Below are 16389 nucleotides of genomic sequence, written 5' to 3'. Positions count from 1 at the left end.
TCCATTGTGACGTAAACAGAGACCTAGAGGAGGCAGATGAGGTATTCAGTTGTTCTCTATAGAAGATTATCTGCAAAGCTTTAGCATCAGGCTGCCTATGGAAAAAGAAAAAGTGGAGTTTACCCACCAGTTGCATCTGATGGCAGAGCAATTGTAAACCAAGCAGATCTGCATGACTCACTACAGCTCTCCCTGAGCTTGATGGATCTTTTAAATTCTAACCCTATTATTTCTAACCATCTACTTCAGACTGCTTCTGCCCAGGATGAGCCAATTCAGGTAAGATAAACCAAAGCAAAGAAATTAGAACTCCCAATACATGTATATTTTGAAATGTATTTTGTAGCTGAAATCTTCCTCTATCAAATAGTGCTATTGTGCTCCTTATATCTGTTGAAGTTCCCATGGAAATATATAGGAGGCATTACTTTCAGAGCAACCCATGGTATCTAATCTGACTGTTTTTAAGAGATTGAAAGCGTTAAGTTATAATACTTGGCAGCTCACAGCAACTTCTATTTAATGTGCTCCAAAGCTCAGGCATAAATGAATTATGTTACGTATATAGATCTTAACACTAAGTCTGGAATCTTGTTTGTAGATAAAGATGCTTCTCAAAGAACAGAAATGCCAATAGACTTTTTGAACCCCAAAAAGGCACTGCTACACAGAAAATGGTATGCTTATAAACCCATCCTAATGATGAAGGTGCTTATGGCTCCCTTGATTTAAAGGGAAGTGCATGAAAACATTAAGGTGAAATGAATGTGAACAAAGCAAAGCTGTAGCTTCCTTTTAAGGCTTATTTTCATGATCCCTTATTCCGCATGTATATATGGAGGGTCTTGACATTTGTCACGCAGCTGCCCACCACAACAGACTCAGATTAAAAAGATCAGTGACAAGATTCCTCAGTAATAATAACCAGCAGCCCAAATTAGAAGCGTGAGAATAAAAAGATCTTTTGATTTCACAGCCAGACAAAGCATATTGGTATGGAAAAAATTCTTCTGGAAGTAGATTCCAAATTTTGGAGTTCAGAGAGCTACCTTGTTTAATGCCAGTGTTCTAAATCAGAAGAAAATTCATTCATCTGCACACAAAAATAAAACTAAGAAAGGCAGCAAAAGTTATCTGTGCTTATTGAATTGCCATCAAAAAGTGATTTCCACAATATCAAGCCATGTTAAAACCTATTTTGCCTTATTAATAGCCAGGTGTAATTCTTTTTAAAATTAGAGATAAAACTCAACTAATAAGATGCTCCTTTATGTTCAAGTGTCGTCATAACCATTAAGCTGTCTCTTTGTTACATTTTGAAGATTTAAATAAGAAACAAACAAAATCTATACCATTTCCTTGAGAGTAACTTGATTTCTCCCCAAGCTCATCCCATATGTTAAAAACTAACAAGAGAAAAAATAGAGAGCAAAAGGAGCAGCCTCATAGATGACACCATAACCTTCTAAAGACACACACAGCCACTTCCTCTGCACTGAGCACTTAGCAGTATATGTTGAATACACAGCACCTCAGACATAAAAGTCCAGGGAAAATTAATGACTTCTTTTTAAAAAGAAAAGATGATCCTTCTGGTTATGTAATAAACAATTTTTTTTTGTTTCAATTACACTGGTTGCCAGAGGGGAGAGGGATTCACTTAATACTTCCTCTTACAGAGCCCTCACACCCCAAATAAACACACATGTCCATCAACTGATAGGGAAGGACATGCACTTCAGTGTTCTCAGCACATGCCAATGAACAAGTTAACACCTTCTGTCTGTGCTTCTCACTTCACTCAGGTCTACCTTCACTTTATTCTGTGATATTGAGCCCAACACTTGCGTGAAGGTAATGTTTACTATCAGTTATTACGTGGATCTGTGCATCAATTCCTTAGAGAGACAACCTCAGTTATCTCAGATCCTAGAACTGTGTACCGTAAGTGAAAAAAATATATAAACAGACAGTTGAAAAGATCACCAGAATTACTTCATTATTTTCACATGATTAAAATAAAAGGATACAGGAATTTAGATAATAGAAAAGAATCAAGTCTGCATCTGTTATGTGAGAGACTGTATTCTATCATGTCTGCTTTTAACAATGTTACTTCCACATACACATTGAGCAGATAATGCACACCTTTTGGTGCACTGAATCAAAGTCTTGTCACTTAAAATAAAGATTTGTTAACAATGATGGTCCTGGTAGAAGACTAATAAACTGCAAGCCCCGACAGAAGACTGACCTACTAAATCCTCATTAATTTCCTTTACTAACATTTGTTAGCATTCACTCACACTTCCCCATTTTTATATTTGGAGTAGGAAAAAAGGACTTTGGGTTTGCTTGATCCTAATAAGCAGCTTTCCACAATCCTACTATCTCCCCCATTCCCGTGATTTGTCATCTTTCTCAAAACATGAAAGAGCATTTCCTAGCAGCTGAATCTGCCTTTGATCAATAGAGTTTGTCACTGGACTGAGCAGAGAAAGTCAGCAATATAAAAAAGGTCTCCATAACTGTACATACAAGTCCTTCTCTGCTGAATTTAGTAAAAGTGCCACCTGTCTACCCAAAACCAGAGTTCTGTGTTTCTTTCGTTCTGTACACATCTGATTAAAGCAGATTTGATTCATGTTCTCCTAAATGAAAGAAACTGTAACTGTTCGATTTTAACACTAAATAGTTAAACCAAGATGGTAAGTTGACTTCCAAAATAATCTAACAGTAGTGGAAAAGTAAAACTGGGTTTATAGTGTCAGGCTGAATGTCTGCCCCTTTATCTTAAAGATTCACAGACACACAGTTTATCCATGCATTCTGACTTAATGCTTAATCCAATTGTATTTCATTACATTACATTCATTACATTACTTGGTTGCCAAAAAAACCTCATTTTTCTCTCCTCCTCCCTCTCTCCCCTGGCATCTTGCACATACATGATTTTTATAGCATATTTCACATTGTAAGTCTATAGCTGTAGCTAATGCTACAGCCATCCAGAGGAGAAAAAAATCGAGAAAGAGACTTCTCTACAACTTCAGACTACCTTGGGGTAACAAAGCTATTTACTGCTTATGATGAATACACTTTCGTTGTTAGCATTAAAAGGACTGGTCTAGTATTAGATATGCAGGTTGTTGGTCCTGCATGCAGCAGGGGTGTTGGAGATTAGTGATCCTTGAGGTCCCTTCCAACCCAAGCTATCCTACAATTCTATGACTCAATCAAGGTCTTGAGAAAAAATAATCACTAGATTTGACTGGGATTGGTACTGAGGTCACTTAGAAAGTAATGCCTCCTATTTACTTCCCTGAAAGCTATAACAAATACAAAGAACAATAACAATTTTTTCACCAGTCCACTATTAGCTACACATTCTCACCAGCAATGAACAAGAGCCTGCATGCCATACTCTTAAAAACCTGCACCAGTGGAAGTGACCAACTTGCCACTACTGAAACATACCACCCACCAGCTCACTATGCTCATATCCACTGTTTGATCAGTAGGTGTTGTAATGGCATTGGTTTTGTAATTTTTTTTATTTTTTTTTACTACCAGTAGAATTGGAATAGCACAACGGTTGCATTATCTAAAGAAATCTTTCTGTAAATAATACTTATGTAAAAACTCAAGGCACATATTCCTATGATAGAGTCATAGGTTGTCCAGTGCAAGGACCTTTTCTGCTATTCGAATTTCAGCCTCCATTGCTTGGCTTCCTGTTTGGTATCCACTGGTGCTGCAATGAACATCATGTATTTAAAAACTGTTAGCCTCCACCCCCCTTTTTTATGTATTTTTCCCTACTTTGTAAAAGGTATAGTGTTTCTGAATGACATTCAGATTAACACCTGGCACCCCTATCCACAATCATACTGAGAATGTAAAAAAAACATTCTCACAGAGAGAACATACTAAAATGAAACAGCCATTTCCTTCCTTGTCTCACTGCTTACATGCTTTCCATGAGTCAAGAGAAGTTCCACACTATATGTCTACAAAGGTCAGCAGCAGGGGAGTTCTTGAGCATTTCCCAGTTTGCAGAGATATAAAAGAAGGAATAATCTTTAAGTTGCAGTAATAGGGTACATTTATTTAAGCCAGGATGTTATAAACATTTAATTAAGCTAATAATGGGGCACTAAAAAAAAAATCTTGCTTACTATACATCTCAGAAAATTCCCTCTGACCCTCAAACCCACAGGTCATATCATATGTAATTAATTCAGCTAAGTAGCTCTAGGGCACTCTTGAACTTCAACCCAGAGCACAAGGGAGTAGAGACAGCTAGTAACTCCAGGGAAGAAAAAATAATAAAAGAAACAGAAGGGAAAAAGAAAGAAAAAGATGTATGAGTTCTGTTACAGGCTGGTGTCAGTCTGATAGAAGATGGGCTGCTCACCTGTATTAAGACTTAAGGACAACAGGAGAGTAGAGAAACAGAAGTGGTTATTAAAAATGAGTTATGCTGGAAAAGAAATGCCTGTGGGTTCCTCACCAACTCAATCTGTTATATCAGACTGCAAGCTTGCAAAGAAGTCTCAGACTTAAGTGTATGTACACACTTTCAGCATCAGCAAACAAGTTATTAGAATTCTTCCTCCAACACGGCACAAGCAGAAATCTACTGAAACCAAGTCTGTAATTCCATTCCAGTAGCAATAATTACAGAAATGTTGGTTTCAGTTAGCTTTGGAAAACTATAGCTGTCAAGTTGTTCTCAAAGAGACTACTTGAGAGAAGACTGACTTTCAAGAGTGCTGACAGCAACATGTTTTTGGGGCTTTGTAAACTGTGAGTAGAGTTATTCAAATTATCCAGAAGTGAAAAACAATCACAAAAATAACTCAAAAAACAACTACCACAACAAAAAACACAACCAAGAGCAAATGCCTCTTCACTGATTTTTACAATGGCAGCAAGCACACATAGAACTTTATGCCTGCCCAAAGTCAAACCACAGAGCACAAAGCAATGACCTCAGCTCCAGATTGTATATTCCATTTATAGGTTTTGTAAGACTGATACAAGAGATATGGACACCATGAAGTTGCTTCTATGTATATTTTCCCTTAAAGGCTCTCAAGGCTAACAGATGCTTATCTACCACTGACAGTGACCCAATGCAGTCAGACACATGGGGGCCATACAAGAATGTTGGCTAACTTTCCTCATCACACACTCCAGTGCTTTATTTTGTAAAGCATGGGCAGATCAAAATAACAAAAAGAAAAGTAATCCAACATCAACAGCAGGTGTCCCAGTCTTAGATCTTCCTAAGCAGAACTAATGAATGACAGGCTGACAGACAGTAACAAGAAAAGGAGGCTTGTGGATAAAAATGGGATTATATTAATTCAAAACAATTTTAGGATAGGAAACCTCAGTGATATCCTGAAAAGCTGTCAGGTTAAACACAGAAATATCATCACTGCAATCCATTCTTTTTTTCCTTCCTTTGTGTTATACAAGTTTCTTCCAAGGTACTTACGTTGCTGTTTGTGAAAGTATTTGAACTACATTAATGAGCCAGATTTTAGCAAATTTAGCACCTGCCAACCTTGTCAACTTTATTACCTTCCTGAAACAGAGGTATGTTTTTTTTATATTATATATATGATAAAATGCATTAACTACATCCCCTTCTTAAAAAAAAAAAATCAGTGAAGCGTTTAGAACTTGCTTGAATTATACAAAAAACATAACAATACCTGCAGAAGGCTCAGCTACTTTATCCCAGGCCAAGACAAATTAAAAGACTTGGAATACACCAACACATTCAAAAAAATTCCAAATCCATAGGCCAGTTTATTACAAAAGCTCCATCATCTGGAAGGTTCAGGATTTGTAGTACCAGAATGTTGCAGTTTCAGCCCCAGAACTAATCCATACTCCTGTCCACGTGGGTGGCTTTCAACCTAAGGGTTGCCAGCAACAAACACACTATGCGATGAGGATCATTAATGGATGAATCTGTGCCTGGGAAAGGAAACTCATCTCCTTTCCTGCAGTGCAGCCTCTGCCATCAGCTGGTCTTTTTTACAACCTAATCATGTTTATAAGGTTAAAACACACATCCTGGAGATTTCTTCAACTTTCATAGCAAGTTCTAGTGCTAAACTGTATCAAACAGACTCAACCAAATCAATTAGGCACAACTATTGTTTAGTATTTTCTGAGCTGTTTCTGTGCCATTTCCTTTGTCTTTTGTCACAGCTATTGTATACAGACCATTCAACCAGAGCTAGTACTTCAGTTTTCAAATTACTTATTGATTCATACAAGAGGAAGAAGATGCAAAGAACAGAAATCTTAAAGCAAAAAATATCTTCCAGTCCCAAAAATGTCACAGATTCTTTTTTATTGGATAATAGGGAAGAATAAGTGATGCTGTAACACTCCTTCGACTGTGTTTTCAGGAAGATATTGGAGTGAGCTTCTACTTGAAAACACTGAAACTCAATGTTTTCAGCTAGTTCAGGTGCTTAATTTTCTGAGAAGACCTCTTGCTTCCCAGTTCTTAAACTATACTAATAACATTTCAGTCAAAGTGAGATCATCTGAAGTTTTAAGTCTTAGCATTTGCTCAGTAGAAACATCTACAGGCAAAAAGGAGATTGGATGGTTGAGGTTGGATGCCACAGCTGCAAGGAGGACTGTTCTAGAAAGCAAGGAGGATATTTCATCTGACACTGAGCCAGAGTCACACAGAGAGGGATTTCGGTACAAAGAAGTTATTGACCAATGTTAACCCCACTGTTGTGTAAAGTTAATAAAAGAAATAACAAAACATCTAGAGTCTTCTTGACAAATATCATCAATGCTTCCACAGAAAAGAAATAGCCCTGAAAACCCTAAGTGTTGGTTATAGCATAACAAAGGGAAGTTATAATTCTGTATAAGCTTATGATTCTATGTACGTAAGAGATTCATCATCCTTGCTCTGACCTTATAAAATCTCAAAGAGAACACTGTCTTCTCATTTCTGGCCCTCAAGTAAAAAAGCACTTGAAATTCATTTCTAGCTGAATTTTTCCTAAAGAAAATAGTTATTAAATAATTATCTACAAGATACTCTTGTAGACTGCTAATAAATTTCAACTAGCTTTCTATATTAAATTCACTATTATTTAGCAATAGATGTACCCTGTATTTTCATAAGAAAATATAAGTGAGACATGAATGTAGGTGAGTCATGTTTGTTATGAAATTCTTCATGCCATGGGAAAAGAACGTGAAGAATAAGACTGAAACAGTCTTATGATTTCTTATTAAAATAAAAATTATCATTAAATGTGTCTTGAAACCCAGCGAGGAGATGTCTACCCTCATGTGAGTGCTTCCTAAGCTCCTGCATGAAGCAAGTCTTTCAGGACTGACACTGTTCTTCTGCAACAGAAAGAATTGAGTGCTAAAAAAATAGACCTGGGGGACTGTATGTGTTAAAGAAGCACCTCCCAACTGATTTTCCCAATAGCACCTGAACTCACATTTGTTATAATTTACTTTTTGGGCACTTCTGTCCCAGGACAGAATCACTTTGGGATCCCTCCTGTCCAGTGGATCAATAGATACAAGCAGAGTTTGAGTACAACAGAACAGTGACATAGTTGAGGTATTTGTTCTTAGGGCTGCGTCTCCAAGAGATCAGAGCCCAGCACACATCCCTTCTTGCCCACATCCCTCCAGATGCATCTGCACCAACAGAACATCAGTATCTCACATGTGAGACCCCAGAAGCTGAAGAAAAGCCTTTGGTCTGAATACTTCTTTATGCTTCTATTTTTCAGTTTCCTGATCTCTAGGGTGACTTTTACTTCATCCGAGAATGATCATCCCTCCAACAAGGAGGTATCACACAGAAAACGTTGCCTCTATACTGCACCAAGCTTAGCCAGAATGATCTGAGAGAATGGTTAAGCATACAAGGGACCTCCATAGGCCACTTGGTCCAACCCACCTCTTCAAGCAGGGCTACCTACAGCAGGTTGCCCAGGACCACTGGAACATCTCCAAGCAGGAAGAGATGCCAGCACCTAAACAGGTCACACAAAGCCACCATAGAAGTACTTACATAGTTCATCCGATAGCAAAATTCTAGGGCTTATCCTGTGTTTCCACTTTTTTAGTCATGTGAGAACAGGAAGACAAAATACAAATCATATCCTCTTGTACTAAAAGGAAATAACAGCCCAGAAAACAGAGGTTCAGATCCTGCTAAATTCCATAAGATATGATCCAGATTCTTCTTTAGATATTAACACCACATGAAGGGGATTTTCCACTTGAATGTGGATATTCCAGCCTCTTTGAAACACCAAGAGTTGCTCAGCACAGCAAAAGACCTCAAGCAGCACAGCAGATGAAACCACCTCCAAAGCCCTTCAGATAATCAAAACAAATCTTAGACTGCTTAAAAGGGGCTATTTTGAAGATCATGACAAATACAAAATTAACTCCAGTGGTTAAGCAGATTTACAATTTACAGTTCAGAGTGAGCAAGCTATCAGCAGAGCTTAATCCAAAGGTAAGCAAGTAGCAACTCTGCACTTCAATGTTCATTCCCCTTTTGGTAGAAGGCATCAGTTTAATGATGACTGGCAATGCCTGCACTGAAATCTGTTGAGGAGCCTCTAATCTCCAGGTTTTGCGGGATCTACATTGTAATGCCTAAACTTGGATTATCATTACTCTTCATGTTAAACTGTCAGAGTGCAAACAGCATTGTAGCAAACTTCTGATCAGCATACATTTATTATACTTGTATCTGAGTAATGTTAATGAATAATTGGCAGCTGTGCTATCAGGCAAAACAACATGACAGCATGCTGGTCAGGCTCTGAGCACCTTGATCAAGCTGTAGGTAATACCTGCTTGTTGTAGGAGAGTTGCACAAGACAATCCTTAAGTGTCCCTTCCAACTCAGTTTATTCTAAAGACCAGCTGGATGCAGAAAACAACAAACAATATAGAGTTGCTCTCTATTGGTTTGTCCCAATATTTGAACACAAGTCACCAGAAACCAAAATACAGTGAGGTATACAAGTCTCATAATTTTGCCACATCCAGCATAGCAGAACTTTTCAGTCATACTTCTGCTGATTTGGTCAACTACCTGATTGGCCTTGCTTTCAAATAATCTCCGGTCCTGGCAAAAAAAGAAACACAACCCCAAGTGGATGCTCTTCAATTGTCTTCCGGTGGCTTTGGGAAGAGAACATTATATAGAACATTTAAAAAACACTTTTTGTTAAAGAATTTTAGGAGTAAACTATTAATTCTAGTTTGTCTACCCGCTGATCTGTTAAACACAACATGTGATTAAATTTATTTTACTGTTTACCTGTCCCTAACATCGGCCAAGCCACTGACAACTAGCAGTGAGAGGTGTGGAAGGGAAAAGACTTCTCATAAAGCAGTTCCAAGAAAGTAAGAATCTGTTGTACTAAACAGCATGACCTGGTCTCGATCAAAGATCCCAGCATACAGTTTTTAAAAGATCTGAGTTCTGAATGTGGACTGCAGGAATTACAAGTACTCCTAAACACACCTTGAGTTAGCTAGAAGTTATTTTTTATAGTACTTGCATACAGCTTATAAGAATACCAATGACCTTCTGACCCCTCCCCCCCTCATTTTAGAAATCAGTTTCTGCTAGAGAAGCAGACTTACTGGAGAAATAAGTGCTTTACTCGCATTTAAACCATGTAAAATACAGATTGACTGTGTTTTTAGACACCTCCAAAGTAATTACAGTACAAGATAAAGCACTGGATTCATTAAGAAGCTCTGAAACAATTTTAATGTACTATTAAATAAAGGGAGAAGAAAAGAATGGGCTATAAATTGAATTTTATTACTTGCCTCCTTTGTTGAAGAAACTCCTACAAACAGCTTTTGTTAGTCAACAAAGATCCCTTATAAAGGACAACATTAGATGCCTAATATAAGAACAGATAAAATGCTGGTCTGAGAATATGGGAGGTTCGCAGTGTCTGGCTTGCAACAGGTTTCCTTCCAATAGTAGCCTGTCTGGAGAGATCAGCATCTGATTCTACTTATCTAGCAAATAAAACAGTAGGACATTCACCTTCCTCAACTACCAAGATGGTAGGATTTTGCTAATTGAAGACACAAATAACAGTGAAAAATACTTCAGAGAGTTCAAAATAGCCATACCACAAATAGGACAAAGTCAGAAAAGGAGATTAATATAGAAGAAAGTATTCAAGAAATGAAAGCTCTACCCAAAACTAACTGAGTCGATGAAGAGATTCTCAGGTGCTCAAACACAGCATATTTTATACTAGACTGGGTAATGTAACTGGAAAAAATTGCTGAAGCATCTGCAGCTGTAGGATTGATGTTAGCTAATGCCTGAACGAGCACATCTGTCTGAGATGGCTACAAGGACCACCGGCTTACTCTGGAAATTCACATACAGTTTATTTCTAAATTTAAAAATAATTTCCTGAGAACAACACTGAAGCAAAACAAAGTGGGCTCTCCATTCCCTTACTTATAACATTTGTCCTATGCCTTGGCAATAAGGACAGCAAAAGAAAGTCCCAGGTATCAGATTTAAAGCATGCCTTGAATGCTTATTTTGTCTTTACACATTACTTTACACATTAATTTCCCAAGTGTTTCCCGATTCCTATTTGGTTAAAACATTAGGGTATCTAATTCTTATTTGCTACACAAATTGCTCATTTGCAATCAAGTTTCCATCAGTATTTGCTATTTTATTATTGTGGTTAACACCACTTTGCACTTTGGTATTAACTAGAGAGACATTCTAAAAAGCAACAGAACGTTATTCGTTGAGACTACTGTGGCTCTGTTTTTCTAACAAATGTAATCTCTGTAAAGTCACTAGGTTATTCCAATTATCAAATCCCAGCATCCCAAAGGATTATCAAGCAACCAACTCAGGCTTACAGTTCCACTGCTTGCATTTTTGCAAACACTAATCAAACATGAGATATAGTTCCAGCCTTTTCCTACAACTGGACTGAAGTCTTCAACTCAAGCTCAAATCTATATCGTTCCCACATATAAAGATATGGCTGTATCTGGAGTCCATCCATACTCCTGAGAATCCTATGATCCAGAACACTACCTGTGTACTCCATTATTGGTCACCATGATCATGTAAAGCTTTTTTTTGACCTCCCTTTTCCCTTCCAGCTCTTCATGGCAGACTACCTGGGGAGAGCTGGTCCACAACTCAGGTGTGCTCACACGCTGCAGTAGCACAAGCATGAAACTGATGGTCCTTTCCAGAGGCCAACCTCTACATAAGCCTGACTCAGCATAATTCACAACACCAGGGCAGAATTTCTCAAAGGTCAGAAGATTCAAGTTTGTATGTATAAGTCTTATCTAATACCAAGACTATTTGGTCCTACCTTTGAGAGCAATCTACTGAAGAGCCCAACTTCTGCTCTTGGTTTATGAAAGCACTCTAAGAGAACAGAGCTGTCTCTTACTAACAGTAGAACCTGAAATAATTCACGAATCAATGGTATAGCCATATCCTTCAGTCATTACTATCCATAAGACAGCTTCAGCTAGAGAAACGTACCCACAGCAGGACTTTGGCTTGTGATTTTCCTTACATTTCCCTGAATATTCCCAGATAATGGTACTACCCTTTTGGTTAGAATTACCATTGCTTTGACAGCTGAGTAAGTTAGTCTTTCCAGTGCTACTTCTGCTTTCACCTTCCCTCCCACTCATTACAAATACTGACTGCAAGACTGCAGCAAATAAAGTTTAGTAGTAAGCATGCAATGGAGAATCAGATGGGTAGGAATGAAAAAGTCAGTTATACAGGAAAACAGGAAAGTTACTGAACCACAGACAAGTTTGTATAACCTACCTCTACAAAAGTCAGCTAAAAATTAGTTTACAATCTGGTGAACACAGGGGAATGAATTCTAAGTTTACCAGTCATTTGGGCTGACAGATTAAAAGCTACCTAAAGAATCAGCATCTGTGATAGTCAAATGACAAGCAACTTACAAAACCACCTCATCAAATTTGGCTTTTAATTTTGTCTTTCAGTCTTGTCTTGGATGATTCACAGTTATAAAGATGAGGTTCCTACCCAAGCAAATGGCATTCAATGACCTGAAATAGTGGCTGTTGGAAAGATTTGAGAAGTGTGTGATTCTACATATATCGAATTGAAAGTTTCCTGCAGCTATTAAATTCACAGCCAAGAGTTACTGAAAAATATGGCAGCCAGTGAAAAGATTTACAGTAAATTATCTGTATTTTGAATTAGAAACTTCTAGATACTTAATAGTAATTGCAAAAATGTTATCTCTTGGTAAAATGCACATTAATCTTGTTCTTTCCCACTTGAAGCGAGATCGTTCCCTGGTTATTATTCAACTCTGCATTTCAGCAATTTTCAGTCCTATCTCCTCCGCTACCCTCTATTATTACTGATACCAGGAGAGGTCAGTTGTCAGCTAGTTCTTTCTCTCCCATAGGTCTTACCGATATTAGGGTAGTTCCTACAGCCTGGAACCAAAGCATCCAGGCTGCTTGATATTTTGGGAACCTGCCACATTGCTGAACTTACAGTGTGTCTAAAGTGCTTGGAAGGGGACAAAGCAACCCAGAGCCTGTCTCTGACTACCTTCAGGGGGTAATATGGCTTTTCCCACATGGAAACAACTGTGAAAGGCTGCCCTGGTACTCACAGCTCTGCAAGCTCTCTTTAGCCGTCATCCTGGCAGCATGTGGATAGACAGCAGAAATAAGAGTCACAGCAGAGCTAGACACAGCTGGAGGAGAGCTCTCCTGATTTAATTCATCTTTCTTCTCTGCTCAAAAAGTAGGTGTTGCATGTGCCAATAACTCTATATATTTATAAGCAGTACCCCTTTCACCTTGAACTGCAAAGCTCATAGCTGCCAGCTGCAGCTTGTGATATCTTAGTACATGTTTGATGAACTCTGGAGACATATTCATCTGTTAAATATAGAAAAACTGAGCAGCTACCCAAGACAGGCAGTACAGCATGGAATCATATGCTTGTCAAGGCCACATTTCAATCCCTGACTTCAAACTAATAGTGCTGCAAAGCAAGTGGAACTGCAACACCAGCTGGCTCAGTCCCAGGCTAATTTCTCATACAAATATCCATGTGACAGGAATTAGCTGCTACATTGGGCATTAATTGCTACTTTGATTGGTTTGATGACCAAGAGCATGCCATAAACTCTGTGCCAGAAGTCCACCAATTAGGCTCTGGTAGAGTGAATGTCTTTGTTGCCGTGTTTATGATGCATCCACTGTAGGTGCTTCAGATGCCAGCAAGTTTCCTCAGCACTCAGAGGAACTGAACAACAATCTCAGTACTCTGAAGGAAAGCATGTGGCAGTAAATTACCACTGGCTATTTACACTAGAATTTAGATGATCAAATTGAAGATACATTTTTTTCAGAACTGTATTTGGCAACTGAAATGCATTTAACCATAACATGTTTATTAACAGGCAACAGCACAATTGCCACTGAGAATCTGGCTTTCTGACTTCCAGAAGAAAAGAAATTGAAAGCAAGCTGCAGATTCTTTGCTAATGTACTACTGAAAATACCATGAGATTAAACTCATTCCTTTGCAATTACAAGTAATGGTAAATGGCTAGCACTGCTTTGACTTCAACTGCTTCAAAACGGGGGAAAGAAAAGAAAAAAAATCTATAATTGAAAAGACCGGAGTGGGAATCATTAGGCATCATGATTGTTAACCCTAATGCACAGACACATTTACAAGGCAATTTGCAAAGGAACAAGAATTCTGATATCCTTCTTCTTCCACATCATCCTTTGTCTCTAGCTGTTGCTTTGTTTTTTAGCTTTCAAGATTTTAACTTCACTAAAATATGCCAGCCTCTCTTTGAAATACTAACTCTTTTCCACTTTAAAAATGGTTGGGATCCTTTTGCATACCATACATTCAGGAGTACTGCTGTCCTAATTAGCTTATGTTATGAACAGTCATTTCAGAGGCATAAAAGTTCTTGAAGAAAACATTCCCCTGTAAAGATTAACTGCTTTGTTCGTATTAATACCCAACAGAAAGAGACCAAAAACAGAGGTTATGGTTTGAAGCTCAATTAACTGAATCAGAACTGATGGTACAGGGCAGGGGGGGAAGAAAAAGTGCTGTGTTTCCACACTTACTTTCACTGCCTCCTGTGCTGGGATATTTAAAGAAGTGTCTGCTAAGATCTCACTAAATTATTAAAAGTGTAAAATGTACAGAATCAAAGTAATATGGATTAATAGAGAAATAGTAATCCATATTTTATTACAGTTACTAATGAAATACTTACCAGACTCATTTTCTTCCATGCTCTAGAGCAATTAAAAAGATACAACTCTTATATTAACACCTGGGTTAACATGTCATCTTATATTTGTGTTTGTAGAAAAGTTAGGTATGTAAACTTAATGCCATGAGAATCTTTATGTGGCTTGTACATAAGCTTTTTCGGCTTTCACAACATTATTTTCACTCTTAGTAAATCTTAAAACAAAAACGAGTTGGAGGGAACTGATCCTTAGTAGACAAAAATGAATATGTGCACAGGCATTGGAAAGTATGGAGGGAAAATAATAAAACAAAAATCAATGCAAAGACTTCCATTAACTTCATGACTGAACTCATGACTCTTTAATGACGACTACGAAAAATTGCCAGTGAGTAATAGATTTGTAAATATAACTTGGACTACCATAGAATGGAAAAAAAACCAAGCAACCATTAAAGATCAGCGAATATGAGATTACTGGAAAAATATCAGAAACAAGATGTTGAGAAGATGCAAGTGGATGTAGAGACTCAGTAGTGAGGAAGCATTCCTCTGCACTGACCATGACCAGAAAAAGAAGGGGAAAAAAATGGTAGGAATATCTGCTGTGATAGAAAGCATCTTCTGTCACGCTTGGTTAGTTTAAGATATAACTGATACACAAACCTTATAATCTCACCATACTTAGAAATACACTTAGAGTAAGGGCACATATTTTAAACAGTGAAAAAAAAGTTTAGACATATTAGCCAAGCAAAAATAACTCAAGAGCATGCTGTTGTTCTGCTTATACAAATGGTTCCCATGAGCAAAATAAAACCAGACTCAGAGGGAGTAAGAATACCCACAGCTAATCATCTGGAGATATCTCCACACATGATTTAGGATGTTTTCTTACTATAAAAGGACTACCAAATACTTTGAATCAAACAACAGAGGATCTTCCAGAATTCAAAGAACCATTTGTCACAAACTGAAAACTACACATTTCAATTTTCAATGTGTATGAAGCTTGAGTTCCTGCTTCTTCAAGACCACCACCAGCCTACACACCTTGCTCAGAAACTTAGCAGAATCTGAGGAGTAATTTTGAAATTAGAATGAAAATTGAAAACATTTCTCTAACAACTTAGATTCAAAACCTCAGCCCAAGAAGCAGCTAATACATTTTTGGAAGCTAAAAGGATGAATCAACCTCAGCAGGGGAAGCAGAAGTAAAACACACACAAAATTGCAAACTTTGAGTACTCATGCCTCTGCAAGGGCTGCGTTGGTGTCACAGAAGTTACTTTTGGGGCCTACCAGCAGTTATTTACACACGTACACATTTGGTCAGGGAAGTAAGATCCAAACTTGGACTCTCAGATTATTATGCTTATTGCTGCTTTTGACCTCTACAGTTGTACCACATGGGACAGGCTTGCACCATTCACAGCTGCATTTTCAATCCTTTTCTTTATTTCCAGATTTCAGATTACTGATATAACACACACCTCGAATCTACAACGCACAGTACACAGAACCATAAAAATACATGGTAATTGCACCAGAGAATTTCCTTCTGAAACCACCACCAAAGGACAATATCTCATAGACCATGCCTCCAAACAGATTATTAATTTCTCAACAGAATGCAAGAGCCCTTAAACAAAGGGAAACGTCTGCACTGCAGTCATTATCAGCCTTATGGGCAGATAACACTGGACCTGCTTTTTAGACCTCCTTTTAAAACACACATCCCCTAGTACCAAAATTCCTTCTTTACTGGTCCTTACCTTTCCATTCTTCCTTCTCTCCTCCTATTCCTCATGTCAAAAAAGAATTCTCCCTGCTACCATTAAACATTTTCAATGACAAATTGTTCTTCCAGCTCTGCAACCATAGAGGCCGCAAGGGAGATTTCCACATCGTTTTTAAGTCTGTTCCACACAAGGAAGTCAAAAGCAAAGCTTGGTCCAATCAGGCAGAAATCAACACTAAACACACCACCATCTCCTACTCCCATTATCCGCTAATCACTCATTGATGCCGATTCAAG

General features: G+C 38.0%; 1 long non-coding RNA gene across 1 annotated transcript; it reads left to right on the top strand.

Annotated features, from left to right (window-relative positions):
- The first annotated feature begins 31 nt into the window (after positions 1 to 31).
- LOC121111061 lies at positions 32 to 13654 on the top strand. Its single transcript, XR_005860953.1, has 3 exons — positions 32 to 279; positions 11206 to 11365; positions 13530 to 13654. It is a non-coding gene; the product is annotated as an uncharacterized LOC121111061 (long non-coding RNA).
- Positions 13655 to 16389: the final 2735 nt, after the last annotated feature.

The sequence above is a fragment of the Gallus gallus genome, chromosome 6, assembly GCF_016699485.2.
Source record: "Gallus gallus isolate bGalGal1 chromosome 6, bGalGal1.mat.broiler.GRCg7b, whole genome shotgun sequence".
NCBI lineage: Eukaryota > Metazoa > Chordata > Aves > Galliformes > Phasianidae > Gallus > Gallus gallus.
The sequence above is the reverse complement of the archived record's forward strand: the minus strand, read 5'-3'. Positions and strand labels throughout refer to the sequence as shown.